General features: G+C 46.4%; 1 non-coding gene across 2 annotated transcripts; it reads left to right on the top strand.

The window, feature by feature from the left end:
• Positions 1-11: 11 nt before the first annotated feature.
• LOC103344939 (uncharacterized) lies at positions 12-27,685 on the top strand. 2 transcript variants are annotated; one of them, XR_011384248.1, is made up of 5 exons: positions 12-653; positions 2,811-2,857; positions 8,066-8,231; positions 20,013-20,285; positions 21,709-27,685. It is a non-coding gene; the product is annotated as an uncharacterized protein (transcript). The 2 variants fall into 2 exon arrangements; XR_011384249.1 differs by lacking the exons at positions 12-653; positions 2,811-2,857 and adding an exon at positions 6,993-7,706 and having other exon boundaries at positions 21,709-27,684.
• Positions 27,686-27,999: the final 314 nt, after the last annotated feature.

Below are 27,999 nucleotides of genomic sequence, written 5' to 3'. Positions count from 1 at the left end.
GGGAACTTCTTTCTCGCCGGGGTGGTGATGGAGGAGGGTCAGGTTGCACCCTGGATGACAGATCTTAGCTGTCCGGAATGGCCGAGCCTCTTGGAGTTCCCAGTGCCCAGTGCTGGCTCCATCTGAGAGTCCTGCCCAACACTGAGGAGCTTGGAGCCTCCTGGATCGCATAAGCTAAGCAGCGAGACAGAAACCCCGGTGGAAGACAGGCCAGGGAGCGGTGCAGCAGCTGCCGGGTGGGCATGGCCAGTCAGGGGGACCTGGAGCGCGGTGGCCCCGGGAGGCGGGTATGAAGCTCGCCGAGGCCGTTGCCCGCGGACAGCAGCTGCGTGCGCCGTGGGGTCCCTTGGCGCGGAGTCCGGAACCTCAGAGCGGTGTCCTGGCTGCCAACTCGGAGGCGAGGCATAGCGCTCAGCCCCAGGCGGGTGAGGGAAGGGTGCGTGAGCCAAGGGCGCGAAGACATCGCAACGGAGGCCCAAGGGCGAGGTCCAACGGCCCAACCCCTGCTGGCCTCGCGCGCTTCGCGCCTGCTCTCGCTTGGTGGCGGGCGTTTGGCACCGAGCGGGCCCCCGCCGTAGGTGGCGACCGACCAGGTCTGCAGGGGCTCGCCCAGCACCGGCCCCCGGGGGCAGGAGCGTCTATCACCTCTGCCTGTGAGTCGGCCAGCCCTTGTCACGAAGACCCTACCCGAAGGCAGAGAGGCGGGAGCAACCTTGATTCTCCCGGGAGAGGAGCTGGACTACGGGAAGGGGGTGGGGCAGGGGAGAGGGGCTGCTGACCACATCCCGGGCTGGCAGGCGGGTTCTCTTCACTGCTCGCTGCAAGTTTGCTTTTTAAAAAGGCGTGTGAGCCTTAGAACCCTTCCCCCGGCCTGACAGCTGGTAGTGGCCCTAAAAGGACTTCTTGTCCCAGGCGCTCAGACTCCAGAGCCCCCGAATATAACCGTTTGAGCCACGGTGTCTCCCTGTGTCATGGACGCGTCGTGAATTGATGCTTTCTATGGTCTTCGGGATACTGTGCACCAGGCACCCCTGTAGTGGGCACAGGCACTGCCTGCTGGGAGGCCGTGTTTGGCTCGGCTGCTAAGCAGACCATGGGCCACAACTGGGTTGTCAGCCCAACCCACAGGCTGTTTCTCTTCAAGCTGACCCATACAGCCAACCACCTGTCACCTGTGTAACGACAGGAGATGGCACATCCGCGGGGTGCAGGATCCACCTGGCTTAAAACCCTGGTGTCACCAAGGGCACCGATGTCTCTGGTGACAATTTTTGTTGGCTGGATTTTAGTGTCCTGGCCCAAATTGATGTTTTGCCAATATTAGCTTCTTCCGCGCACCACATGGGGTGTATCTCACACATCTCCATACAGCTGGGTCTTTTACCTTTTCTCTCAGCAACGCTTTGCAGTAATAGCAAATTATGTAACCCATGAGCCATTTGGAACTTAGCCTGATTTTGTAAGGTCAATAAATGAAAAAGGAGATTAGTATGTTTAAAGGGTTGTAAAGAAAGTTTAAAAAAACCAACAGGAATCCAAAGAATATGTTGAGAGATCAGTGCAGTGTGACCTCCAAGGCCTGTGTTATTTATTATCCGGCCCTTAAGGGAGGAAGTTCGCTCTTGCTTTTATGATTTTCTGTGTGGAGTCTTGGTCAACTTTGTGCTAGTTTATCCTCTCATATTTTATGGGATTTGGAAATGTTCTTTAAGTGGTTTTAAATTTTATTGTTGAGTAGGTCATTGGTAATACACAGAAAGTACATATATATGTGTGTGTCTGTATGAGGGCACTTCAAAATTTCACAGAAAAATTAAAATAAGTTGAATTTGGCACAAAAATTTTTTGAAATCCATATATGTTTTGTTCAGAATACACATTTTTTGTGAACTTTTCATCCTTTTAAAAAGTTATTTGTTTGAAAAGGAGACAAGGTGAGACAGACATCTTTTTTTTTTCAAGATTTATCTTATTTTATTTATTTTGAATTTATTTTATTATATATTTATTTTATTTATTTTGAAAGACAGAGTTACAGGGAGAGGTAGAGACAGAGAGATTTTCCACCCACTGATTCACTCCCAAATGGCCACAATGGCCGGAGCTGTGCCAATCCGAAGCCAGGAGCCAGGAGCTTCTTCCAGGTCTCCCACATGGGTGCAGGGGCCCAAGGACTTGGACCATCTTCTACTGCTTTCCCAGGCCATAGCAGAGAGCTAGATCAGAAGAGAAACAGCTGGGACTAGAACCAGCACCCGTATGCAATGCCAGCACTTCAGGCCAGGGCTTTAACCCGCTGTGCCACTGCCCCAGCCCCTGACAGACATCCTCTCTCTGCTGGTTCACTCTCCAAATGCTCATGGCAGCCAGAGTTGGACCAGGCCAAGCCAGAAGCCCAGAATTCAATCAGGTTTCCCATGTGGGTGACAGGGACCCAAGTCCCTGCTGCCTCCCAAGATGTGCATCAACAGGAAGTTGGGCTCAAACGTGGAGCCAGGATGTGAAGCCAGGGACTCGGATGATGAACTTTTTGAAGCTCTCTCATGCATGGATATATTTTTAGTACTCGTGTATACAATACTTGTGTGCATGTGTGTGTACACACACATATATATATATCATAAATATATATGTAGATGTATTTACGCTGGTACCTTGCTAAATTCACCTTTTATTTCTGGTAGTTGTATTCTTTTCTTGGCATTAGGATTTTGGTGGTCACCTAGAATGAGTTAGGAAAAATTACCTTCTCCATGACCTCAAAGAGTATGCGTCACACTGATGAAATGTCTGTCTTTTATATTTGATAGAACACACCAGTAAGACCATTTGGATCTGCAGTTTTCTTCCTGGAAAGGTTTGTTTGTCCTTTGCTGTTCTTTTAATATTTTAGATCTGTATTTGTGCCCCATTTTTATTGTTAAATTTTTTGTTTTCCTTTTTATAGCTTTGTGGTATCGTTCCTATAACAATATCACTTCCACACTTAAAGAATACAATTTGGTGGTTTGTATCAGAGTCATGCATATATAAAACCATCACCAGGGCAAGATTTAGAGATTTCTATATTTAGAGATTTATATTTTTATTTATATATTTATATGAAATATTTAGGCTATATTTATATATTTATATTTTATATATTTTACTTTTATATTTAGAGATTTAATATTCCATTACCAGCTGCTCCTCTCCAATTCCCAAGCCCCAGGCAGTCCCAATCTACTTTCTGCCTCTATGACTTTGCTTATGTGGACAATTCACATGAATGGAATCATGTAACACTTAGCATAATGCTTTCAAAGTTCATCCATGTTTAGCATGCATGTTTTTATGACCAAATAATATTCCATTACTTGCATACACCACGTTTGTTTATCCATTCATCAGCCGATGGGCAAGTGGGTTCTTTCCACTTTTTGGCCCTTCTGAATAACGCCACACTCAGGTGTGAGTTTTGATGTGGATAGACTTTCAGTTCTCTTGGGGATGTGCCTTGAGCCAATTGCTGGGTTGTATGGTAGCTTTGTATTTAAGAGTTTGAGGAACTAAAAGACTGCTTTCCTAAGTTGCTGCACCATTTCGCATTCCCACCAACAATGCTGAAGGTTCTAATTTCTGCATGTTCTCACCAACACTTGCTGTTATTTGGCTTTTAAAAAATATTTATTTATCTGAAAGGCAGAGTTACAGAGAGAGAAGGAAAGACAGAGCTGCTGTTGGTTCACTCCCCAGATGGCCACAACAACCAGGGATGGGCCAGGTTGACACCAAGAGCCAAGAGATTCATCTGGGTCTCCCATGGGGTGTCAGGGGCCGAGGACTAGGGTCACCATCTGCTGCCTTCCAAGGCGCATTAGCAGGGAGCTGGATTGGAGGTGGAGCAACTGGGACTCAAACTGGTACCCTTATGGAATGCCAGCATTGCAGGCAACAGTTTAACCCACTAAGCTACAATGTGGTCCCTATTTGGCTTTTGATTCTAGCCATCATAGTGAGGGTGAAATAGTATATCATTCTGGTTTTTATTTGAATTTCCCTGATGATTAATGCTGCCCAACATCTTTTTGTGTGCTAATTGGCCATTTGTATGTCTTTGGAGAAATACTGATTCAAATCTTTTGTCTATTTAAAAAGGGTTTGCTTATTTATTTGAAAGGCACAGTGACCAAGAGAGGGAGGCAGATCTTCCATCTACTGGTTCACTCTCCAAATGCCCACGACAGCCAGGGCTGGGCCAGGCCAAAGCCAGAAGAGAGGAACTCCATCAGGGTCTCCCATATGGGTATCAGGGGCCCAAACACTTGGTCCATCCTCTTCTGCTTTTCCCAGGCCATGAACAGGGAGCTGGATCAGAAGTGAAGAAGCCAGGACTTGAACTGGTGTCCATATGGGATGCCTGCATCACACCCACTGTGCCACAATGCCAGCCCCACCTTTCAATTTCTTTATGATAGCCTTTGAAGTTAGAAAGTTTTTCATTCTGATACAGTCTGTCTATTTTTTCTTTTATTTGTGCTTTGTTGTCATACCTGAGAATATTTTGCCCACTCCAAAGTCATGAAGGTTTACTCTTACATTTTCTCCTACGAGTTTTACAGTTTTAACTCTCACATTTAGATCATTGATCTACTTTGAATGAATTTTTATAAATGGTGCAAGATACGAGCCAAACTTCATTCTTTTTCCTGTGACTGTTAGTTGTCCCAGAACCATTTGTTGAAAAGATTTTTCCCCATTGAACAGTCTTAGCACTCTTACCAAAATCCAGGGCCATGTGTTTGGCATTGCTATTAAGATGCTGCTTGAGACTCTTAATAGCAAACTCGCATCCCATATGGAAGTGCCTGGGTTCAAATCCTTGCTCCACTCCTATTCCAGCTTCCTGCTTATGTGCACCCTGGGAGGCAGCAGGTGATGGCTCAAGTTCTTGGGGCCCTGGCACCCATGGGGGAGTCCTGGATTGATTTCTGGGCGCCCATTGTTGGCCTGGCCCAGCTCTGTCTGTTCTGAGCATTTGGGAAGTAAACCAGTGGGTAGGATCTCTCTATCTTTCCTGCGCTCTTTGTCTTCCCGTGGGAATTTGAATACAGCCTGGAGTCGCGTGGTTTCAGCCTGAAGAATTACTGCTAGTGTTTCTCGTAAGGCAGGTCTGCTTTCAACAACTCATCTCGGGGTTGTTTTTTTTTTTTTAGAAAACGTGGCAGGTCTTTAACTTAATTTATTTCAAAGGTGGGGAAAGAGAGAGGGAGGGAATGAGAAGGGGAAGGAGAGAGGGAGAGAGGGAGAGGGAGAGAGAGAAACACTTCTCTCACTGGTTCACTCTCCAGAAGTCCGCAATAGCCGAGGCTAGGCTGGGGCTGAAGCCGGGAGCCGGGAACTCAATCCAGGTCTTCCCTGTGGGTGGCAGCGATCCAAGTACTTGAGCCATCACTACTGATGTGCAGGATCTGCATTTGCAGGAACCTGGAGTCTGGAGCTGAAACTGGGAGTCAAATTCAAGTACTCAGACGTGGAACATGGGCACGGGCTAAATCCCACTGCCAAGCTAAATGCCCACTGCTGCCTTTATTGCTGAAATAAAGCTTTACTGCATTATAGATGTAGCATAAGGTATATACAGTTAGGACTACTGCTTGGTTGATGGGTTCTTTCGTGCTTTGAGCATTTTGAATACATTATCCTAAACGTTTCGTGACCTGCATTGCGTCTGTTGAGATGTCAGCTGTAGATCTTAGGGCAGTTTTCCTGGTAAATGCACCATTCTTCTCTTACTTTCCAAATGTGCTCATGTCTTTGATTTTTGGCTTTTTTTTTTTAAACTATGATGCCTCTGTGGATCCCTTTGAACTTAATCCTGAATGGATTTCATTGAGCTTTCTGTATGTATTGGTTTTCAACATATTTGGAGAGATTTTTGTTTCTTTTTTTTAAAGATTTATTTATTTATTTATTTATTTGAAAGGCAGATTTACAGAGAGGCAGAGAGGTCTTCCATCCGCTGGTTCACTCCCCAAATGGCTGCAATGGCCAGAGCTGCGCCAATCCAAAGCCAGGAGACAGGAGCTTCCTCTGGGTACCCCACAAAGGTGCAAGGACCTGAGCCATATTCCACTGCTTTCCCAGGCCATAGCAGAGAACTGGATTGGAAGTGGAGCAGCTGGGACTAGAACTGGTACCCATATGGGATACTGGCACCCCAGGCAGTGGCCTCACCTGCTATACCACAGCGCCAGCCTGGAAAGTTTTTAGCCTTTATAATTTTTTAAAATTCTTGTTCTTTTATCTCTCCTTTCTCAGTACTATCATTACGTGTGTATGCCTGGGGCTTGGGACCCAGTACAAGCAGATCCAGATTCCAACAGGGCAGAGAAGAACTCGGAGCCATTTGTCCATTTGTATCTCCTTTACTCACAGTGGTGGTGAGAAAATCACAAGGGACAGCCACTTGCCCCCAACTGCGGTGAGCCCACAGGAGATAGCCACCTTTGTGTCCAGACACACACACAGACACCGACACACAGCCGCACAGCCACATCTAGCCATGCCGCCCAGCTGCTTATGTGGGTTTATAGACAGTAGTGGCCCAGAGCCAAACCATTACATAACAGATGGCGGGCAGCCTGCCAGGCAGATGGACCTGCCGGTTACCATGACACCAGTTACCATAGAGATACGGAGACAAAAGGCAGGGAACGTGATAACTTCACCTTCTCAAGTTCATCTCCTCGACAGTGTGTATGGTCTCTCACATGTCTCCAAGGCTCTGTTTATCTCCCTCGTAAACTTCACTGTTTGTTCTTTGGCATTCATAATCTCAATTGATCTATCCTCAAATTTGCTTGTTCCTTCTCCCAGTTCAAGTCTACTATTGAGAACGTGTAGTCAATTTTTTATTTCATTAAGTGTGCTTTTCAACTCCAGAATTTCATTTTGTCCTTTTTGAAGTTCCTGTTTCTGCTGATAATTTCTATTTGATGCAACACTGCCAGTACCTGTTCCCTTACATTTTAACCATGGTGACTTTTAGCTCTGTGAACATACTAGTAATTGCTACTTTGAAGTATTGTTTCCCCTGATGAATCGGACTTACAGTCACTGTCACAGGCAGTATCTTTTGTTCCTCTTCTTTTCCCAGTGTGTGACTCATATCTCCCGTGTTTCTTTGCATACCTTGTATTTTCACAAATATTTATGTTGGAAAACTGAACATACCAGTTGACGCTGAAGAGCCAAAATGACTCCATTTTAAAACAAAACAAAACAAAAAAGCAGCCTCCATTTCCCATAGCAGACCTGGGTCCTTGTAAAAGCAGGCATTCAGGCATTCCGGAGATATCAAAGCTTACCAGGGACAGCCAGCTCTGTAGACCAAGGACAGCACAACAGAGATTACTAAACAAAGTAACTCCCTGCGCCCAGAGCTTCCGTGCTGTAAGCCCCCCTGTAACTCAACTCCCTGCACCCAGAGCTTCTGTGCTGTATGTAACTTTTTTCCTGCTGATGTAGCCATTTTTCCTTTAAAAACTCTCCCAAAGATGGGGCCTCACTCCTGCCTCTGCTGGGCTGGCTGGTTGGATGGGGTCCCTGTCGCGGCTTGTACTCCCGAATAAACCTTGCTTTTGCAGTTCGGTGTGATAGATTCTCTGGGGGTCTCTGCGGGGATCTAAGGATCTGGGCACAACAACATATTGTAGCCACTGCAGGTATTTGATCCCTCCCATTCCTGAGAGGCTTGTTATTGTTATTGTTATTATCTGCTCTGTGACGGACTGGATTGTTTAGCTAAATCTGTTTTCTTTCCATTACCGTGAAGGCTCTGCTGTTCCTGCTCCGGGAGACAGGGCTCTGGGTGCTCCACAGTCACCCTGTGTGGGACGGTGGTGGTTTGGTGGCGCTCTCTTCTCTTTCCCTAACACATTCAGCCGTTAAACTCCAAAGCCATCTATTTCTGTGGGATTAGGTGTAAAAATGGCTACAGTTTACATCAGTCAGTGAGTAGGGGGAACACAGAACAAAATACCAGAGTGGAGGGCTTAACTAACAGAAAGTTGTTTTCTCACAGCTTTGGAGACTGAAACTCAATATCAAGTTGCGGGCAGGGTTGATTTCCCGTGAGCTCTCTCCTTGGATTGGGAGTGGCTGCCTTCTCGCCATATCCGCATACGGAGGTCATACGAGGTCATATTGCTGTCCGTGTCCCCAGGCTTCCGTCTGGAACCCTAAGGTAGGTGGAATTGTTTTGATCCACTGGAAGCTCTCCCTTTAATTCTCTCCTCCCCCCCGCCCTTCACTCTGACTGCAGCTGGGGTCCCCATCTCATGACCTTTCTCTTTTTAACTTTTTAAAAAATCTTTTGAAGAATTTCTTTTACACCTATCATCACACAGCATGTTTTAAACGCAGATCTATAACTCTCTAATAAGGTAAAGACAAAGTCTGCCTTATTAGAAACAAGACACTGCACCACGTAAGCCTTCAAACGTTATTGTACTTTAAGTGCAGGCTGCACAGCAAGAGCCAGCCGCAGTGCCGCGGCAGGGAGGGGCCCCGTGGGCCGGTACAAGGCCATGATTCGCGAAGCCTACAGATGTCAGCCCACCCACCGAGTTGTGGGCTGGGCTGGTGATCCGCTGGGTGTCGGGATTGCTTCTGGTAGCCAGTGGAAGGGATGAATGAAGATAATCTCTTGTATGTGGAACCTTCCCCAACCCAGTAAGAATTTCAGGGCTCTCAGTCCCTTACAGTGGTACAAATCCTGCATCTGGCCTAGCCTGGCCTGGCTTGGTGTCTCAGTCCACGTGCATGGTCAGGCCGAGTGGGGCAGGGAGCTCTGCGGAGTGGACCCTTGTTGCTGTGGATTCGTTGAGAGGAGGAGTGCGATGGGGGCAAGAGGTGTGGAGTCACCACACAGACCCCGGGAGTCACGTGAAAGCGCGCCAGAGGCGAGGGGCATGCAGTTGGTACAGCAGCTTAAATAGCTGAGGCAGCCAATCCGGTCAAGGGGCGGTCTTTGCCCTAACCAATCACAGCCTGTTGCCAGGCAGGCTCCGTTGCCAGGTGGTTTCCAAAGCCATCCAATCACAGCCCGTTGCCAGGCAGGCTCCGTTGCCAGGTGGTTTCCACAGCCATCCAATCACAGCCCGTTGCCAGGCAGGCTCCGTTGCCAGGTGGTTTCCACAGCCATCCAATCACAGCCCGTTGCCAGGCAGGCTCCATTGCCAGGTGGTTTCCACAGCCATCCAATCACAGCCTGTTGCCAGGCAGGCTCCGTTGCCAGGTGGTTTCCACAGCCATCCAATCACAGCCCGTTGCCAGGCAGGCTCCATTGCCGGGTGGTTTCCCAGGGGGTGTCGGAAGCCATTCCTAGTAACTGACGCTCTCTTGTCAGCGGCCATCTTGGCATGGCCTTCTCATTCCACCACGGACCCTCAGAGACAAGGGCCTTGTATCCAACTGCTGCTTTCTCGTAGCTGCTGGATGTACTTGTGTGCGACCCCCCTCCCGCCCCCGGCTCAGCGCAGGCTGCCCGCAGAGGGAAAGCCCGGGACCCCTCTGGCCGTCCCCAGGGAAGCCGCTGGACCTGCCTGCGGCGCTGACGCAGCTGCGGGAGCCCCGTTTCCCACACTCTGGCAGACACGGTGCATGTCGGACGGCTCGCTTTTGCCTTTTTGATTGGTAAGCAAAAAACAAAAACAAAAACAAAAAACTCTCAATATAAATGCTTAATTAATTTGAATGAATTGGATTCTCCATTAACCTTCATTCATGACACACTCTCATGACTGTGTTTTTGACTCATTGATTATTTATAATTTATCGACTCGTTGATAATTCATAATAATTAATAATAATTATCCACGAACCCACCACCCAATACAAATATCTGACCCTGACCTTTGTTTAGAAGCCTTTTAATTTTGTTCTCTATAAACTTTGTTTATGTTTGTTCTCTATAAACTTTATTTGAGAAACATTTCCCCAGATTCCTTTTTTTTTTTTTTAAGATTTATTTGAGGCCGGCGCCGCGGCTCAATAGGCTAATCCTCCGCCTAGCGGCGCCGGCACACCGGGTTCTAGTCCCGGTCGGGGCACCGGATTCTGTCCCGGTTGCCCCTCTTCCAGGCCAGCTCTCTGCTGTGGCCCGGGAGTGCAGTGGAGGATGGCCCAAGGGCTTGGGCCCTGCACCCGCATGGGAGACCAGGATAAGTACCTGGCTCCTGGCTCCTGCCATCGGATCAGTGCGGTGCGCCGGACGCAGCGGCCATTGGAGGGTGAACCAACGGCAAAGGAAGACCTTTCTCACTGTCTCTCTCTCTCACTGTCCACTCTGCCTGTCAAAAAAAAAAAAAAAAAAGAGATAGAGATAGAGAGAGATTTATTTATTTGAAAGGCAGAGTTACAGATAGAGAGTGAGATCTTCCTTCTGCTGGTTCACTCCCCAAATGACATAAATGGCTGGAGCTGGACCAGGCCAAAGCCAGGAGCCAGGAGCTTCTTTCCAGGTCTCCCATGCAGGTGCAGGAGGCCATCCCTCACTGCTTTCTCAGGTGCATTAGCAGGTAGCTGGATCAGAAGTGGAGTAGCAGGGATTTGAACCAGTACCTATATTGGATGCAGCTGGCAGCTTTACCTGCTATGACACAGCGTGGGCCCCTCATTTTTCTTGTTGTTGTTGTTGTTTTTTTGTTTAAATTTACTTATTTGGAAGGCAGGATTACAAAGAGAGAAAAAGAGAAAGAAGTAGCCCTTCTTTATTTGTGTTACCCAGCTTTTGAGAGGATATCCAATTAATGATTGACAAGGCCAAAGTCAAGGAGATTCCCCCCCTGAGTTTTCTTCTAGCAGTTTTGTAGTTTCAGGCCACATATTTAGGTCTTTAATCCATTTTTGAGCCAATTTTGGGGTGTAGATAACATACAGGTCTAAATTAACCCTTTTGCACATAGATATCCAGTTTGGCAAAGCCATTTATTGAAGAGACGATCCTTTCCCTGTTGTACCATCTTGATTGGGCTTTTCAAAAATTTACTGCCGGTATATACTTGGTTTATTTCTGGGGTCCCTGTTCTGTTCTGTTGGTCTGTATGAGTCCATTTTCATGCCAGAACCAATACTTTTGACTGCCACAGCTTTGTAACATAACTCAAAATTAGGAAGTGTGGTGTCTCCAGGCTTGTTTTTTCTTTCTCATGGTTGTTTAGCTATTAGAGGTCTTTTGTGGTTCTGTATGAATTTTAGAATCTTTCTCTATTTCTGTGAAAAATACCATTGCAATTTGATAGTGATTTCATTGAATGTGTATATCACTGTGGGTAGTATGAACATTTTAGCAATATCAATTCTTCCAGACTACAAACATGGAATATATTTTCGTTTATTTTCATCTTCTTGAATTTCTCTTATTAATGTATCATAGTTTCAGTGTGTAGATGTTTTGCTTCCTTGGTTAAATTCATTCCTAAATGCTTTATTCTTAATGCTATTATATGATTTCTTCTTCAGATAGGTTGCTATTTGAAATGTATATAGAAATGCAGTTGATTTTTCAGTGTATTTTGTATCCTGTAACTTTACTGAATCCATACGTTAGTGCTTGTATGGAATCTTTAGAATTTCCTACATGTGGATTCATGTCAGTTGCGAGGAGAAGTAATTTTACCTCCTCCTTTTCTGACTGCTGTGCCTGCAGCTTCTTTCTCTCATCAGGTTGCTCTTGCCGGTATTTCCAGCACTGCGCAGGAACCACAAGAGCATGCTTCATCCTGGTGGACCCCAGTCCTAGAGCAAAATATTTCTATTTTCTCTCATTGCTTATATTAGCAGTGAGTCTTTCAGAAGTGGACTTTATCATGTTGAGGAAGTTAGCTTCTGTTTTGTTGAGAGTTTTTATTTTTACCATGAAGTGATGTTGATCTTTGTCAAATGCATTTTGGTATCTATTGAGATGATCATCAATTCTTTTAATATGGTGTATCAAATTGATTATTTTCAGTATGTTACACTAGCCTTGCGTCCGTGGGATAACTCCCATTTTGTAACAATATATAATATTTTTGATGATGAATTAGTTTGCCAATATTTTATTCCTCAGTATTTTTTTAAAGATTTATTTTATTTATTTGAAAGAGTTTCAGAGAGAGGTAGTAAGAGAGAGGTTTTCCATCTACTGGTTCACTCCCCAGATGGCCACAACAGCCAGAGCTGCGCCTATCCGAAGCCAGGAGCCAGGAGCTTCTTCCTGGTCTCCCGCGTGGGTGCAGGGGCCCAAGGACTTAAGCCATCTTCTACTGCTATCCAAGGCCACAACAGAGAGCTGGATTGAAAGAGGAGCAGCTGGGACTAGAACCAACGCCCATATGGGATGCCAGCACTTCAGGCCAGGGCTTTAACCCGCTGCACTACAGCGCCACCCCCCTCCCCCCATCAGTATTTTTTGCTTCTGTAGTCATTAGACATATTGGCCTGTAGTTTTATTTTCTTGTGATGTCTTTATTTGGCTCTCATCTCAGACTGATGCTAGCCTCATAGACAGAGTTTGGAGATAATCCCTCATATTTTTGGAAAAGTTTAACAAGGATTGGTGTTAATTTTTTCTAGTCAGGTAGAATTCATGCTGAAGCCATCTGGTCCTAGGCTTATCTTTGTTGAGAAGTTTTTGATTACTGCTGTGATCTCTTTATTTATTATTGGTCTGTTCTGGCTTCTATTTTTTTTTTCATATCAATTAGACAATTTTTACTAAATGAGAAAGTACATTTAAAATGTGTTTTAAAAAATAGAATTAGAGGCCGGCGCTGCAGCTCAATAGGCTAATCCTCTGCCTGCGGCGCCGGCACACTGGGTTCAAGTCCCAGTCGGGGCACTGGATTCTGTCCAGGTTGCCCCTCTTCCAGTCCAGCTCTCTGCTCTGGCCTGGGAGTGCAGTGGAGGATGGCCCAAGTGCTTGGGCCCTGCACCCCATGGGAGACCAGGCTCCTGGCTTCGGATCAGTGCAGTGCACCGGCCACAGCGGCCATTGTTGGGTTAATCAACGGTAAAGGAAGACCTTTCTCCCTGTCTCTCTCTCACTGTCCACTCTGCCTGTCAAAAAAAAAAAATAGAATTAGAAAAAAAGGACATATGCAGTTTAAGGAACCTTTGCACTGTGCCGAAAATCAAACATTTCTTGTAGTAATACAGTGTGCCAACTCATAAACTGTAAGTTAGCAGAATTCTCAATTTAACATTTTCGAAGACAATATTAAGGTCAAGAATTTCGCATCTATGGTAGCACATATAGAAGGGCATTATAAATGTGATGTCCATCCCTACGAAGCTTACAAATTTGACAATGCTCAATAAAACCACATCCAATAGTTTCGCATCCAAACAATCACAATTCTATTTCTTTTGATTCAGTCTTGGCAGGTTGTAATTTTATAGAAATTTAATCACTGGGGCCAGTTTTGTGGTATAGTGGGCAAGGCGACCTGTGATGCCAGCATCCCACATGGGCTCTGGTTCGTGTCCTGGCCATTCCACTTCTGATCCAGCTCCCTGCTAATGGCCTGGGGAAAGCAGTGGAAAATGGCCCAAGTGTTTGGGCCCCTGCTACCCATGTGGGAGACCTGGATGAAGCTCCTGGCTCCTGACTTCAGCCTGGCCCAGAGCTGCTGTTGCAGCCATCTTGGGGTGTGAACCAGATGATGGAAGATCTCTTATTCTCTCTCTCCCCCTTTTTCTCTGTAACTCTTTCAAAATAAATAAAATAAATCTTTTAAAAAAATATATTCATTATTTTTATGTTATCCAATCTTTTGCCATATAATTGTTTATAATAGTCCCCTATGAACCTTTCCACTTCTGAAGCAAGCTTTTCAATGTCTCTTCTTTCATTTTTTATCTTATTTAAGTCTTTTTTCTTTTTTATTTGTTTGTGTGGCTAAGGACCTATATTCTCAAAACTCAACTCCATGTGTGCTAATTATTTTCCTATTTTTTTCTGTTCTCTCTTTATTTATGTTGACATTTTATTTCCTGCCTTCCACTGGATTTAGTTTTTTCTTCTTCTAGTTCCCTGAGGTGTAAACTTAGGTTGCTTATTTGAGATCTTTATTTCAATATAGGCGTCCCATACGTTTTGGTAGTATTTATTTTTTATTTCATCCAGTGAGAGATTTTTTTCACTTCCATTTTGATCACCTCTTTTACCTAGTGGCTGCTCATGTGCAAATTAGTTTACATATGTTTGTGAATTTCTTGCTCTTATTGGTTTCCAGTTTCATTTCATTGTGGTCAGAAGAGAAACTTGGAATGACATTAATCTTCTTAAATTATTTTATGATCTAGCACATGGTCTGTCCTGGATAATGGTCTGTGTGTACTTGAGAAGAATGTGTAAAGAATTATACTGGTGAAAATTTGCATTATATTTAAGTCTATTAGGTATACAATGTTGTCCAAGTCCATTATTTATTGATTTTTCAATCTGGATTTTCTGTTATTTAAAGTGAGCTGTTGAAGTATTCTATTATTGTATTGCTATCAATTTCTTCAGTAAAGTAGATCAATAATTGTCTTATATACTTGGGTGCTCTGAGGTTGGATATAATATATATATATATTATGTATCATTGTTATATATCATGTTGTAAAAATGTAATATAATGATCTTTGTCTCTGGAGACAGTTTTTGATTTAAAATCTATTTTGTCTGATATTGGTATAGCCAACCCTGCTCTCTCTTGGTTTCTGTTTGCATGGAATATAATTTTCCATTCCCTTACTTTTGGTTTATGTGTATCTTCTCAGGTGAAGTGAGTCTCTTGTAGGTAGCATATGCTTTGGTCTTGTGTTTGCTCCATTCAACCATTCTGTTTCTTGCAATTAGAGAATTTAATATATTTACACTTGAGGTAATTATTAAGTACAGATTTACTACTGGCACCTTCATGTTTTCTAGTTGTTTTATAGATCCTTTCTCCCATCTTACAGTTTTCCTTTGTGATTGATTTTTCTAATAGTCTGTTTTGATTCTTTGCTTTTTATTTTGGTGTAGGTGTAGGTTTTTGCTTTGCAGTTATCTGGCTTAGCAGAAAAACACAGTGACAACAGGCTACTTTAAACTAACAACAGCTCAACTTTGTATAAAAAGAAAATTCTGCTTTAAGTCTCCCCATTTTGAATTTTTGATGTAGCAATTTATATTTTTTAAGGATTTGTCTATTTAATCTAAAAAGCAGAGTTACAGAGAGAGAGAGAGAGAGAGAGAGAGGGAGAGAAGCTGAAAGATCTCCATCCCCTGGTTCACTCCCCACGTGGCTACGACAGCCAGAGCTGGGCCAATCCAAAGCCGGAAGCCAGGAGTGTCGGGGAACGGGACAGCCTGGCCAGCTGTGCCGCTCCCGACAAGAAGTTTAGTGCTGGGCTTTTTCCACCCTGCCCGTTGCTAATTGCAAGATCCTGTTTTGACTTTAAGCATCCTGTTATTGCATGTTTCCCACACTTAGTTGGTAACATGTTTTCCGTGAATGATATATATATAAATAGGTGGACGGTGGGCGGGGGGAGTGAATGAACGCTGGTAAAAGACGGAGGAATGAATGAACGCTGGTAAAAGACGGAGGAGTGAATGAACGCTGGTAAAAGACGGAGGAATGAATGAACGCTGGTAAAAGACGGAGGAATGAATGAACGCTGGAAAAAGACGGAGGAATGAATGAACGCCGGTAACAGGCGGAGTTGTGAATGAACGCCGGAAACAGACGGAGTTATGAATGAACGCCGGTAACAGGCGGGAGCTGTGAATGAATGCGAGTAGTAAGCGGGAGTGGTGAATGAAGGAGTTGTGAATGAATGTCGGTAACAGGGCGGGCGTTCGCGACATGTAACGCGAGTCTGCTGAAAAATAAAGTGGAAGCTGAAAAGCCGATAAACGCGTCTGGTGTCTCCGAGGTCTCGCCGGCGTTAACCTATCCGGAAGGTGTACGCCTGCACAGGAGCTTCTTCTGAGTTTCCCATGTGGCTTCAGAGACCGAAGCACTTGAGCCATTCCCTGCTGCTTTCCCAGGCCATGAGCAGGGAGCTGGGTTGGAAGTGGAGCAGCCGAGACTCAAACCAGCACCCACAGGGGATGCCAAAGTCACAGGTGGAGGCCTACCACGCCATAGCACCCGCCACAACAGTTTACAATTTTATGTTGCATATCTTTTAATTCTTTTAGTAAGTGTTGATAGTTTGTCTTTTCATCTTCATACTAAAGATATGTAGCTTATACACCATGATTACAGTACCATTCAGAGTATTCTGAATTTACTGTTTAATCCCTATAGCCAGCGAGCTTTAAACATTCAGATTGTTTGCATGTTACTAATTAGAATACTTTCAGAGTGAACTCCTTTTTCGCATTTCTTGTAAGATGGGTCTGGAGGTGATGAACTCTCTCCACTTTTGTCTGTCTGGGAAAGCCTTATCCTGCCCCTCATTTCTGAAGGATGGCTGTACTTGGTACAGTATTCTCCAATGATAGTTTTTTCCTTCAGCAATTTAAATATTCCATCCTGCTTTTCCCTGGCCCGTAAGGTTTCTGCTGAGAAGCCTGTAGGCTGTTTCTAGGCTTATGAGTACTTCCTTAGATGTCACCTGCTGCTTCTCCCTGTTGCTTTCAGGATCCTGTCTTTATATGTGACTTTTGACAGTTTGATTAGCGTAAGTCTTGGGGTAGTCTCATCAGGATTGAGTCTCATTGGTGACAGTTGATCTTGTACGTGGGTGCCTATCTCCAGATTTGGAAAGTTTTATGCTTTAAATAAGTTTTCTACCCTTTGTGTTTCTCTCTTCCCTCTTGAACTTCAATAAACTCTAAATTTGCTCTTTAGATGTTGTTCCACAGATGGCATAAGCTTTCTCCATCACTTTTCATGCTTTGCTTTTTATTCCCAATGGAATCTGTGGCTTGGAACAGCCTGGTGATCTCACTGACTTTTATGCAGTCAGTGTGCTTTATTAAACTTTTCATTTCATGCATTGTTTCTCAGGTCCAAAATGTGTTCAACATTTCTGTCACAACCTCTATGTTAAATATTTCTGCTTACATTTCTGAATTATTCCCTAAGTTTGCTGAACTTCCTTAAACTAGCTGTTTTTGAATTCTTGGTTGGGCAGATCACACATCTGCATCTCTTTGGGGTCAATCACTGGCACCTCTTTTGCTCATTTGGTGATGCCATGTTTCTCTGACTGTTCTTTTTTTTTTTTTTTTAAGATTTATTTGATTTATTTGAAAGACAGAGTTACAGAGAGAAGTAGAGACAGAGAGAGAGGTCTTCCACCCACGGTTCACTACCCAGAGGGCCATAACAGCTGGAGCTGCACTGATCCGAAGCCAGGAGCCAGGAGCTTCTTCCTGGTCTCCCATGCGGGCGCAGGGGCCCAAGGACTTGGGCCATCTGCTACTGCTTTCCCTGGCCATAGCAGAGAGCTGGATCAGAAGTGGAGCAGCCGGGACTAGAACTGGCGCCCATATGGGATGCTGGCACTTCAGGCCAGGGCTTTAACCTGCTGCACCACAGCACCAGCGCCTCTCTGATTGTTCTTGATCCTAGTGGTCATGCATCAGTGTCTCTGTACTGACAACGCTGATATTCACACTGATCTTTGCATTCTGGCTTTTTCAGAGAAGATTGTCTGTTGTGATTCCCTAAACCCAGGCTTCAGACCAGTTAGTGGCTAGGTACCAGGATGTGATTGCCCACTTCAGGGCAGTGCCTCTGTTGCCAAGCACGCAAGTTAGCTTCAACTAGGTCTCTGTAAAGGTTCCTGTGGCTCACTGGTTGGGTGCCTTAGTGGCCATACTTGAGTTGGTGGTCATAGTGAGCTATAACTGAGGTAAGGGTTGTTTCAGGTCCACAGCCAAGACAGTTCTCAGGCCCGCCTCCAGTGTCACAGACAGCTGTGTCTCCCAGCGGATTTGGAGTGAACAGGCCTTTTTCAGACTGGGTTTTCGAAGGACTAGAGACCATTTATAGGGCTATTGCATTGATTCACAATGTAACGAGGGTCAGGCTGTGTGCCTAGGGGTTCTACTGGGTTTCTAGGTGGGTAGTACTGCTATCAGCCAATAGACAAATGGGGCCAGAGCCAAGTTTCAGGAGTGCTTGACGAAATACTGGGGGCAGAGGTTGGCAAGCCTACCAAGGAGACTCAGCAGGCCATGTCTCCTGGCAGGAACCTGGCTGGGTAGAATTGATGCAGGACCACAGCCAGCAGGAACTGAAACAGCTCCGGTGATAATACAGGATCTGTTGTGGAACCAGTATTGGCAAATCCAAACTGAGGGCAGCAGTGTCCATTTGGTCTTGGGTGTTAAGACCTCTGTTTCCTAGTTGGTTTTCTCTTTGTATGTTTTATTCATTATCGAAAGTGCAGTATTGAAATTTTGTATTATTGTTGGAGGATTTTTTTCTCCTTTGAGTCCTGCCAATGTTTCCTCTATATATTTTTGTTCTCTTATGTTGAGCTTACATATATTTATTTATTTTTTCTATTTGTAGTAATTTGTCCCTTGTATCAGTTTATAACTTCCTTCTTTGTATTTTGTGATAGTTGTTGACTTAAAGTCTATTTTGTCTGCTATAAGTGTAGCTATCTCTTGGTTGCCACTCGCATGAAATATTTTTCCATCCGTTCATTTTCAGATTATGTGTGTCTTTAAATCTAAAATGAGTTTCTTGGCCGGCGCTGTGGCATACTTGGCTAATCCTCCGCCTGCAGCACCTGCACCCCCTGCACCCCAGGTTCTAGTCCTGGTTAGGGTGCCAGATTCTGTCCCAGTTGCTCCTCTTCCAGCCAGCTCTCTGCTGTAGCCTGGGAAGGCAGTGGAGGATGGCCCACGTGCATGGGCCCTGCACCTGCATGGGAGACCAGGAGGAGGCACCTGGCTCCTGGCTTCGGATCGACGCAGCGCCAGCCACAGTGCACTGGCCGTGGTGGCCATTTGGGGGGTGAACCAATGAAAAAGGAAAACCTTTCTCTCTCTATCTCTCTCTTTCACTGTCTAACTCTGCCTGTCAAAATAAATAGATAGATAGATACATAGATAGATAGATAAAATGAGTTTCTCTCCGACAGCATATAGTTGGGTAATTTTTGATTCATTTAACTACTTTTGATTAGGGAGTTTAACATATGAACATTTGAAGTGATTATTGATAAGAAAGGATTCATTATTATTTTGTTCATTGTTTTGTTAGCTTGTTACCTTAGTTTCTGAAGGATTTATTAATTCTTATTTTTTGTCCTCTAACCTGCTCTCATATTCTTACTTGTAACCCCCCAAGTTTTAACTATGATATAGTCATTTGTCATTCATATTTTATTATAAATTCCCTTGAAGGAAGCATGTCTTTTGAGCCATGTCACTTGGCTCTAGTGTAATGTCTAGGATAGAATCTACTCAGCGAAATATTCTCGCAACCTGAGTGAGGTGCTTGTGTTTCTTCCCCACCGGCTTCCGTGGCTCATCCCGATGGTAGATTGCCATAGGGAAGATCATCCTCGGAGGAGTTCGGTCTGGTGGAGATACATAAGGGCTCCAGATCTGTGGGAAGTTGTAAGGGGAAGGGGAAAGCCAGGTTGCTTTTCCAGCTAGAACTTACTGAGGAATTTTATTGAAAAGAGTATTTTTTCTGATTGTTGTAAAGCATGAAAACACTTCTATATAATATGCACCATATAATATAGCTATGTAATATGCACTATACGATATGCACTATATGATATGCACTATATAACACGCACTATATAATATGCACTATATGGTGTGCACTATATAACATGCACTATATAACATGCAGAAATTGCCAACAATTACAAGACAGCCATGACTTTTTCTTCCTTTGTTCCTCTAGGCCCAGCTGGATGTGTGCCATCCTCTCTAGTTGAGGCGACAGTGTGAGGAAATGATTTCCCTAAGTCTCAACTAAAAAGAAAGGCATTAATAAAGCATTTAATTTTTTTTATTTGACAGGTAGAGTTACAGACAGTGAGAGAGAGAGACAGAGAGAAAGGTCTTCCTTCTGTTGGTTCACTCCCCAAATGGCCGCCACAGCCGGAGCTACACCGATCTGAAGCCAGGAGCCAGGTGCTTCCTCCTGGTCTCCCATGCGGGTGCAGGGCCCAAGCACTTGGCCCATCCTCCACTGAACTCCTGGGCCACAGCAGAGAGCTGGACTGGAAGAGGAGCAACCGAGACTAGAACCGGTGCCCTTGTGGGATGCCGGCACCGCAGGCAGAGGATTAATCAAGTAAGCCACAGCGCCGGCCCCACATTTAAATTTTTTTAAAGACAAAAATTTCCGAGTATGTTTTCCTGTGCATAGCCAGGTGGGAGAAGAGCCCGGAGGGGAGAACAAGACATCCCTTCCTGTGAACCTCACTTCTTGTGAGACCGCTGTCCCTTACACCCAAAAAAGAGAGTTCAGGTGTCAGCATGTGCAGTTACAAAGTGCAGCTGTGCCACATGTATTTGGTGAAATACAGAACCCAAAAAGGTAAGTTGTCTACCTCAATGTATCACTATTCATATAAGTCAGTTCCTTCCTCCACAGCTGAGAAAAACAGCAAAGAGGATCACTGAACAAGAGCAAGCAGATATAGACCCTACAGATCTTTCACTTAGAGTTGCTTAGGTATTGTTTATTTCACTATAAGAAAGTAAATAGATCAAACACCAAGCACTTGGCTTGCTTTCTCTCTCCATCTCTCTCTCCCCCTCCTTCTCTCCCTTCCTCACCAAAGCTGAGCAAAACATATAACCAAAGAGGACTGATGAACAAGAACAGGGATGTTTACATCCTAGCTAGATCCTAGGTGTCTTTGCAAATATTAAATATTATTTCTTTCACTGTAGGAAAGTGAATAGGTCAGGCACCTCTCTCTCATATATATATATATATATATATATACACACACATACATACACACACACACACACACACACACACATATATATATATACATGCATTTACTATATATATTTTTTATTTTTATTTTTTGACAGGCAAAGTGGACAGTGAGAGAGAGAGAGACAGAGAGGAAAGTCTTCCTTTGCCGTTGGTTCACCCTCCAATGGCCGCTGCGGCAGGCACACCGCGCTGATCCGAAGTCAGGAGCCAGGTACTTCTCCTGGTCTCCCATGGGGTGCGGGGCCCAAGTACTTGGGCCATCCTCCACTGCACTCCCGGGCCACAGCAGAGAGCTGGCCTGGAAGAGGAGCAACTGGGACAGAATCCGGCGCCCCGACCGGGACTAGAACCCGGTGTGCCGGCGCCGCAGGCGGAGGATTAGCCTAGTGAGCCGCGGCACCGGCCTTACTATATATATTTACACATGTATAGTTTCTTCATAATATGAATTTTCCATGAACTCTTTGGAGACTTTGTTTGTGCATGGATTTTACATTTTTGGTACCAAATTAAACTTATGTTTCAATTCTATTTTCCATGAACTTTCACTCATTCATTTATATATTAAATATATAAATTTATAGAAGTATAAATTTTATATATACATATATAATCTGCACCATTGCAACAAAGGGCAGCTATAGGCAGCAGGGAGTCTGGCCAGTCTAAGAAAAACTGGCCCATAGCTTGGGTCTGCCAAACTAGCCATTCATGCCAGGCATGGCATGGTTGATACTTACCAATCTTTTTCTTCTTTCAACAGTGGGCTTTCTCAAGGCCAGTGTGTTGACTTAGGACAAGCCCCACCTGGAACCTTACCCCGTGAGACGTACACAAGCATCCTGAACTGTTGTGCCTGTCGCTTGCTCTGGGATGACGGAGAAGTGTTGAAGTTCGTGTGGCGTAACTAGAAGGGACTCTGTCTTTCCAGTAAGGCAAGGCCCACTCAGGCGCTTAGTGGTCACCTAGGACTTCTCAATGGCTTTTGCTTATAGTTGCTGAAATACTATGCCTTTCACTAGAAGAAAGTGAATGGGCCAAACATTTCAGTCTCCAAAGAAACCTTAGGCAAAGGGAACCTCAAGGAGAGACTACCGTTTGCTATTCTCACGCCAGAGACACATTTGCTGAGGAGGACAGCAGCCAAATGGCTGACGTCTAGGCATTTCTGGAGGGATGCTCACTGCTCCACGTCAGTGGCGGTAGTGCTCAGACAGTCTGAGTGAAGGTGAGAAGTGTCTTCCTAAAAGTGTGTGCTGTTGTCCTGGGATGCCTCCCTAGAAGGGCTCAGCCTCCAAGCGTCCCTGCCCTCTGAATGATGGCGAGAACACAAGTATCCTGTAGCACAGCCATGGTGGTACTTCCTCCCATTGTACCACATATGCTGTGGGCTGTGTGTCCCAGGTGCTCTGAGCGTAGTGTGTCCAGTCAGTCAGGGTGCTATCCCCTCAAACAGCACAGGCGGACAGGGCACCACCCCTCAAACAGCACAGGCAGACAGGGCACCACCCCTCAAACAGCACAGATGGACAGGGCACCACCGCTCAAACAGCACAGGCAGACATGAGGTGTCTCCTGGAGCACAAGGACAGAAGCGTCTCTCTGACGAATGTCTCCTGAGTGGTGAAGGACCCTCCGATAGTAACAGATTTGCTCAAACCAGATGGACCCCCAAGTGCTCCAACCACTCCACATGTGGGTAGTGTTGGCCCCTTCCATTGCAACACGTGTGCTCTGGACCCAAGGGACCCAGGTGCTCTGACTGTAGGTGAGAACATGAGGATCTCCAAGCACAGGTGTGTTGGACTACAACGTACTCTCCCAGTGTACTATGGCAAGGCGTTCCCTACGTAGCCTGCCCCTAGGCATGAAGCATTTCTAGAGAGGTCTGATGCTGGCCTCTCTCACTGCCCCAGATGCGCTTGGCACAGGCGCTGGCTGCTATAAACGCAGAGTGTTCCTCGTCAGTGCCGCTGCTTAGCAATGCCCAGTAGTAGTGGTATGTTTTGGCCCAGCTGGCAGCAGGTCCTTTGGCTACAGACAGGAAAGATAGTGTCCTGGGGGCAGATTTGCTTTCGGCAGTGCTGGTCTCCAGTTGCAACAGGGGTGGGTGCTATAGACCCACAGGACCGCAGTGCCCAGGGCTGTCATGAGCTGCGTTGCTGGGTGTCCCACTTCGCCTTGCTCCAAAGCTGCCTGCTCCAGACGTGGAGCTGCAGCCCACGCCAGACACAATGACCCCAAAGCTGCAGCTTACCCAGAGGGCTGCAGATCCCACAAATGCAAATTGGCCTGGATTAGTGTTGCAAAAGGTGGGCAATAGGCCTCAGAGTTGTGTATGTCAGTGGGATGCGTGGCATGAAAGAGTGACCGCACCAGTGAAAAATCGGCCCCGGTGCCACCAAAGGCTGGCTGGGTGCTGACAGGGATACCACAGGTGGAATGTGAGAGCATCGATGGGCACCTATGCTGTCACCGGGTCCGTGGACTGCACTGGGGGTGAGGCCGGGCACTTCTGCTGATCCTGTAAGGTTTCCCAAAGGGAAAGAATTGATAAAGATGTCAGAGGGAGACTCAAAGACAACTTGCTAGGTTCCGGTGTGGTGTCCCTAGCGATGTCATCAGAGTCAAAGCCAAGTTTGGCCACCTGTCTGAAGAGCGGCTGCCTACTCGAGTGAAGGCGACTGTGGAATCCCTGGCAGGTGGGCCAGAAAACAGGACACCGGGCGGAGTAGCTCTCTGTTCTGTCCATCAGGACCCCAGGATTTCAGCTGAGGGGTGGTTCCTGGTTCAAAGGGGAGGTTTTAAAATTGGCTGGAGCAGCTGAGCATGGAAGCAGGTGGAGTGGTGGAGACGTGGCCTTGGTACGGGAGTGTCTGCTCCGGCTGGCCCTGGCGGATGGGGGGAAGCTCACACGGGGTCACCCTGGAGCCAAGAAGATAGAGTGGTGTCTGCGCCAGTTATAACGCAGTCTGCAGCTGGACTGCCTGGGATGGTGGAAGCGAGTGCGGAAGCCGTGACGGGCCGGCCGGGGAGACAGGGCTACAGGTGGAGGGGGCTTGAGGAGGGCTCTGTGGGTCCCCATAGGAAAAGAAGGAGGAGGCCGAGTGGCCCTGCTCTCTGAAGAGGCCTCGGTGTCCTCAGCCACTTTGTGGTTCCATTAAGGCTCAGTGTTCTCTCCCAAGCCTAGGTCTTCTTCAGTGACCATACAAAGGCGGGTGGTGCAGCCAGCTCTCTCCAGGGCGGCAACAGGGGCAGCTGAAGCATCAGCAGAGGCCTTGGAGGCCTCTCCGTACAGAGCCCACAGCTGGCAGACGTGAGCAGAGACGGCCTCTCTGCCAGGGTATCTGAAAGCTCTCCTCTCTGGCCCTCCTTCTTTGACCCCGAGGAAGCTGGGAGCTGAGTTGAGGAATGGCTTACCTGTGGGGCTCTTCCTGTCTCCGGTAGCAGGAAGGAGACTATGTCCTGCTGTCGAGAGACAGGCAGCCCCCAGCGGGCAGGGCCGTAAGAGCTGGTGACAGCTTGGCCTTTGGCAAATGAGCTTCCTAGAAGACGTCTGGGATATCTTGCCTCAGCTGCCTTCTGGGTCCGTGGAGTAGAGTTTCCAACTCAGAGAGCCAGGACCTGCGCCCAGATATGTGATGACTGCAGTTGTCCCCAGGGGCCTAGATGCTGGAGGGACACTCCACTGCCCTGGGGGCTCCTCTCTTGACACCCTGCCTTGCGGATACCGTTTGGTCGCCTTCCTCCTCTGACCCCTTTGCTTCGTGCTTCTAGTGGCTTCATCTCAGTCTCCTGATCTGGCAGGGGATTGGCTGTTGCACAGGTGACTGGCTGACCAAGTGACAAAGGAAAAGCGTCCGTTTGTGCCTTGGAGGAGGGATCACTACCAACCCAGGGTGGTTAGAGACTTTGAGGTATAGGCAGAGAGGATCAGTAAGCTTCCCGATGGGACTGTCACCTTTATAGTGTTGTGTAACACTGGTGGGGTGAGGCACACATCAGTGAAGCTGCCGGGGGTAAAGCCAGCCGGGCGACTCCAGCCACAAGAGGGTCAGTTGACAAGGTGTGCTACTCTGTGGGTGGGGTCCGGGGACTTAAGGGGGGAGCGGGCCGAGGCCTTCGCCCTCAAAGGGCTGGTTGTGTGCTGTTGGATCCTGGGAGCATAGTAGGAAATGGCTCCTCCACAGCGGACAACACACCGATCAGCTTGATGCATGCGGAACACAGGACGAACAGAGCACAGGCTAGTGGTCCACCAGTGAGAGGCACAAACACAGAAGTGCCGGAGGGCAGGGGGTAAGGCCCAGAATCTGAGCCTCGTCAGGGATTTCTCGTGCTTCCTGACTTTCCCACCCCCGGGCGCAGGCAGTTGGCACCAGACGGTCTTGGCGGTCACAACAGGACTGTTCCAGACCGTGAAGTCCAGGAGCTGCGTAACTGTCACCCCCAGGACGTCACAGCTGCAGGATCCTCAGGGCAGCCTGTGGTTGGGTGTCAGCCAGCTCTAGAAGGCAGAGCCAAGTCAAAGCCAGGCCAGGAGAGCAACCTGGATCCGGCCAGGGAGGGGACTCGGCTGCAGGAGGTCAGGGTAGGACAGGTGCGCTGGGGAGACCAGGGGCTGGCCCTGCCTCGTGTGTTACTGTGTCCCCACGTGACACGGCAGTGACCAGGCCTCCTCAACCACACCCACACAACAGCGGCACTAGCAGCAGCCATGGCAGTAAGAGTGGCATTGAAGATGCCTGTGTGTGTACAGGGCCTGCCACCAGCGAATGTGAGTGGAGAATTTCCCCGTGAGAGACTGCTGGAAGCCTTCCTGCTGTCCTCTCTGACTTTAATGAGGCTGCAGAGCCGAGTTTCTCTCGGCCTCTTCCTGTCACGCAACCACCACCGATGACACAGGCGAGCCCCCGCCTCCTGCATTCTGGTAGCCCAAGGCCAAGGCTCAGAACACTGGCTCCCTCGGAGACGCCCCTAGCTCCTCTGTACTTCCTAGAGTCAGCGCACGCCTTCCTGGAAAGGCCCAGTGTGCCCAGCATTGCTGGCTGGACCACGCAGGCTTCTGAGGTAGAGACCTGGATACTGCATCACACCCTTTCCAGGCTGTCTGACTCCAGAGCTCATGCATTTTGCCAGCAGATTTGGTGCCTGTTCACCACACAGCCTTCACGTTTCACTGTTTTTTTGATCATCCTTAATGCTACTTACAAATAATGAACACAGGAGGAGGTCATCTTTGGTTCACACTGGGCTCCAAGATCATCCAAACACAAGGGCAGGGACCACCAACTGTCAGTCCATCTGAATCAGGGATTTCTCCTCCATATGAGCTGTGTAGACTCATAGCTGTTAGCAATCATCTCTCAGGGGTAAGGACTCCAGATGCACATCAGGTGGGTGCTGAATTGAACCAGACTTAGAATCATTATGACTCAACACCAAAAACTCTTTTAGGATCCCAAGGATCAGTGTTTGGTGTCCTAGCTGAAACAACTACCAATACTGGCTTTTCCAGTCCATGAGCATGGTATAACTTTTCCTGTATTGTGGTCTTTATGAAGTTTTTTTTTTCCTCTCAGGTTCCTCTCAGGTTGTTACAAAACCTTTGTAACAAGGTTTCACCAATCATAGACCAAAGATAAAATTTAGCCCACAGCTTATTCTTGTAATGCTGATGAGATTAGAATGGTGTTAACATTTCTCTAATGTGAAAACAGAAGAATGTATGACAGAGACCACACTTAACCTGCAAAGCTGATAATATTTCCCAACTGACCCTTTGTGAGAAAAGTTTGGCAAGCCCTCTTTGGTAGTTTTTGGTGCCTAGGTTTTGTACAGCATTTGCTAATTTATCCCTAGATATTTTACAAGTGCTTTTACCCTATAGTAAGTGATATCTTTTAAATTTCAATTTTCAGTTGTTTACTGGTAGCATATAGAATATATAATTGGTTTTTATGTACTGACCTTGGATGCTGGAGACTTACCAGCTTCCTGCTGCACTTCTGGTAGTTTCTTTATAGATTTCTTGGGATTATTTTACATACATATTCATGTTCCCTTTGAATAAAGAGTGTTTTACATCTTCCTGTTTGATGTGCATGCGTTTTATTTCATCTTCACATTTGCTCTGACCTCCAGTAAAATGAGGAATTCAAGTGGAGGTTATGGACATGCTTTTCAGGTTCATATCTTAGAGGCAAAGTGCCCAGTCTGGTATTTACAAAAAGGTTTTTAATAGATGTGCTTCATCCTATAAAGGAGATTCAGTTCCCATTTTGTTAAGATATGTTTTTAAAAGGAGTGTTGAATTTTGTCAGTTACTCTGCATTCAGATCTGAGATAATCATATAGCCTTCATTGTGAATGTGGTAAATTACATTGATTTTTAAATGTTAAACCAACCTTGCATTACTGGAGCAAACTCTCCTTAAGAGGTGGTCATATTAAACCATATGTTTAGGGGCTGGTGCTGTGGCATAGTAGGCATAGTGGGCTAACCTGTAGCACCGGAATCCCATATGGGCACTGGCTCATATCCTGGCTCCTCCTCTTCCAATCCAGTTCTCTGCTATAGCCTGGGAAAGCAGTGGAAGATGGTACAAGTGCTTGGGCCCCTGCACCTGCATGGAGACCCAGAGGAAGCTCCTGGCTCTTGGCTTTGGATCAGCCCAGCTCCAGCCATTGTAGCCGTTTGAGAAGTGAACCAGCAGATGGAAGACCTCTCTCTCTGTCTCTCCATCTCTTTGTCTATAATTCTCTCTCTCTTGCTCTCTTTCTCTCTCTCTCTCTCAAATAAAAAAATTTGTTTATAATTTTTATACATTCTTTTTCAATTTATTTTTGTTTGAAAAGCAGAGAGAGAGATGGAGACAGAGACAGATCTCCCATGTGCTGGTTCATGCCCCAAATTCCTACAACAGCCAGGCTGAACCAGGCCAAAAATGAAAGCCAGGAACTCAAGCTGGCTACCCCGATGGGTGGTAGGGACCCAGTCACCTGAGCCACCACCTTTTACCTCTCAGGATGTGCATTGCTAAGAAGCTAGAAT

The sequence above is a fragment of the Oryctolagus cuniculus genome, chromosome 18, assembly GCF_964237555.1.
Source record: "Oryctolagus cuniculus chromosome 18, mOryCun1.1, whole genome shotgun sequence".
Classification (NCBI taxonomy): domain Eukaryota; kingdom Metazoa; phylum Chordata; class Mammalia; order Lagomorpha; family Leporidae; genus Oryctolagus; species Oryctolagus cuniculus.
The sequence above is the reverse complement of the archived record's forward strand: the minus strand, read 5'-3'. Positions and strand labels throughout refer to the sequence as shown.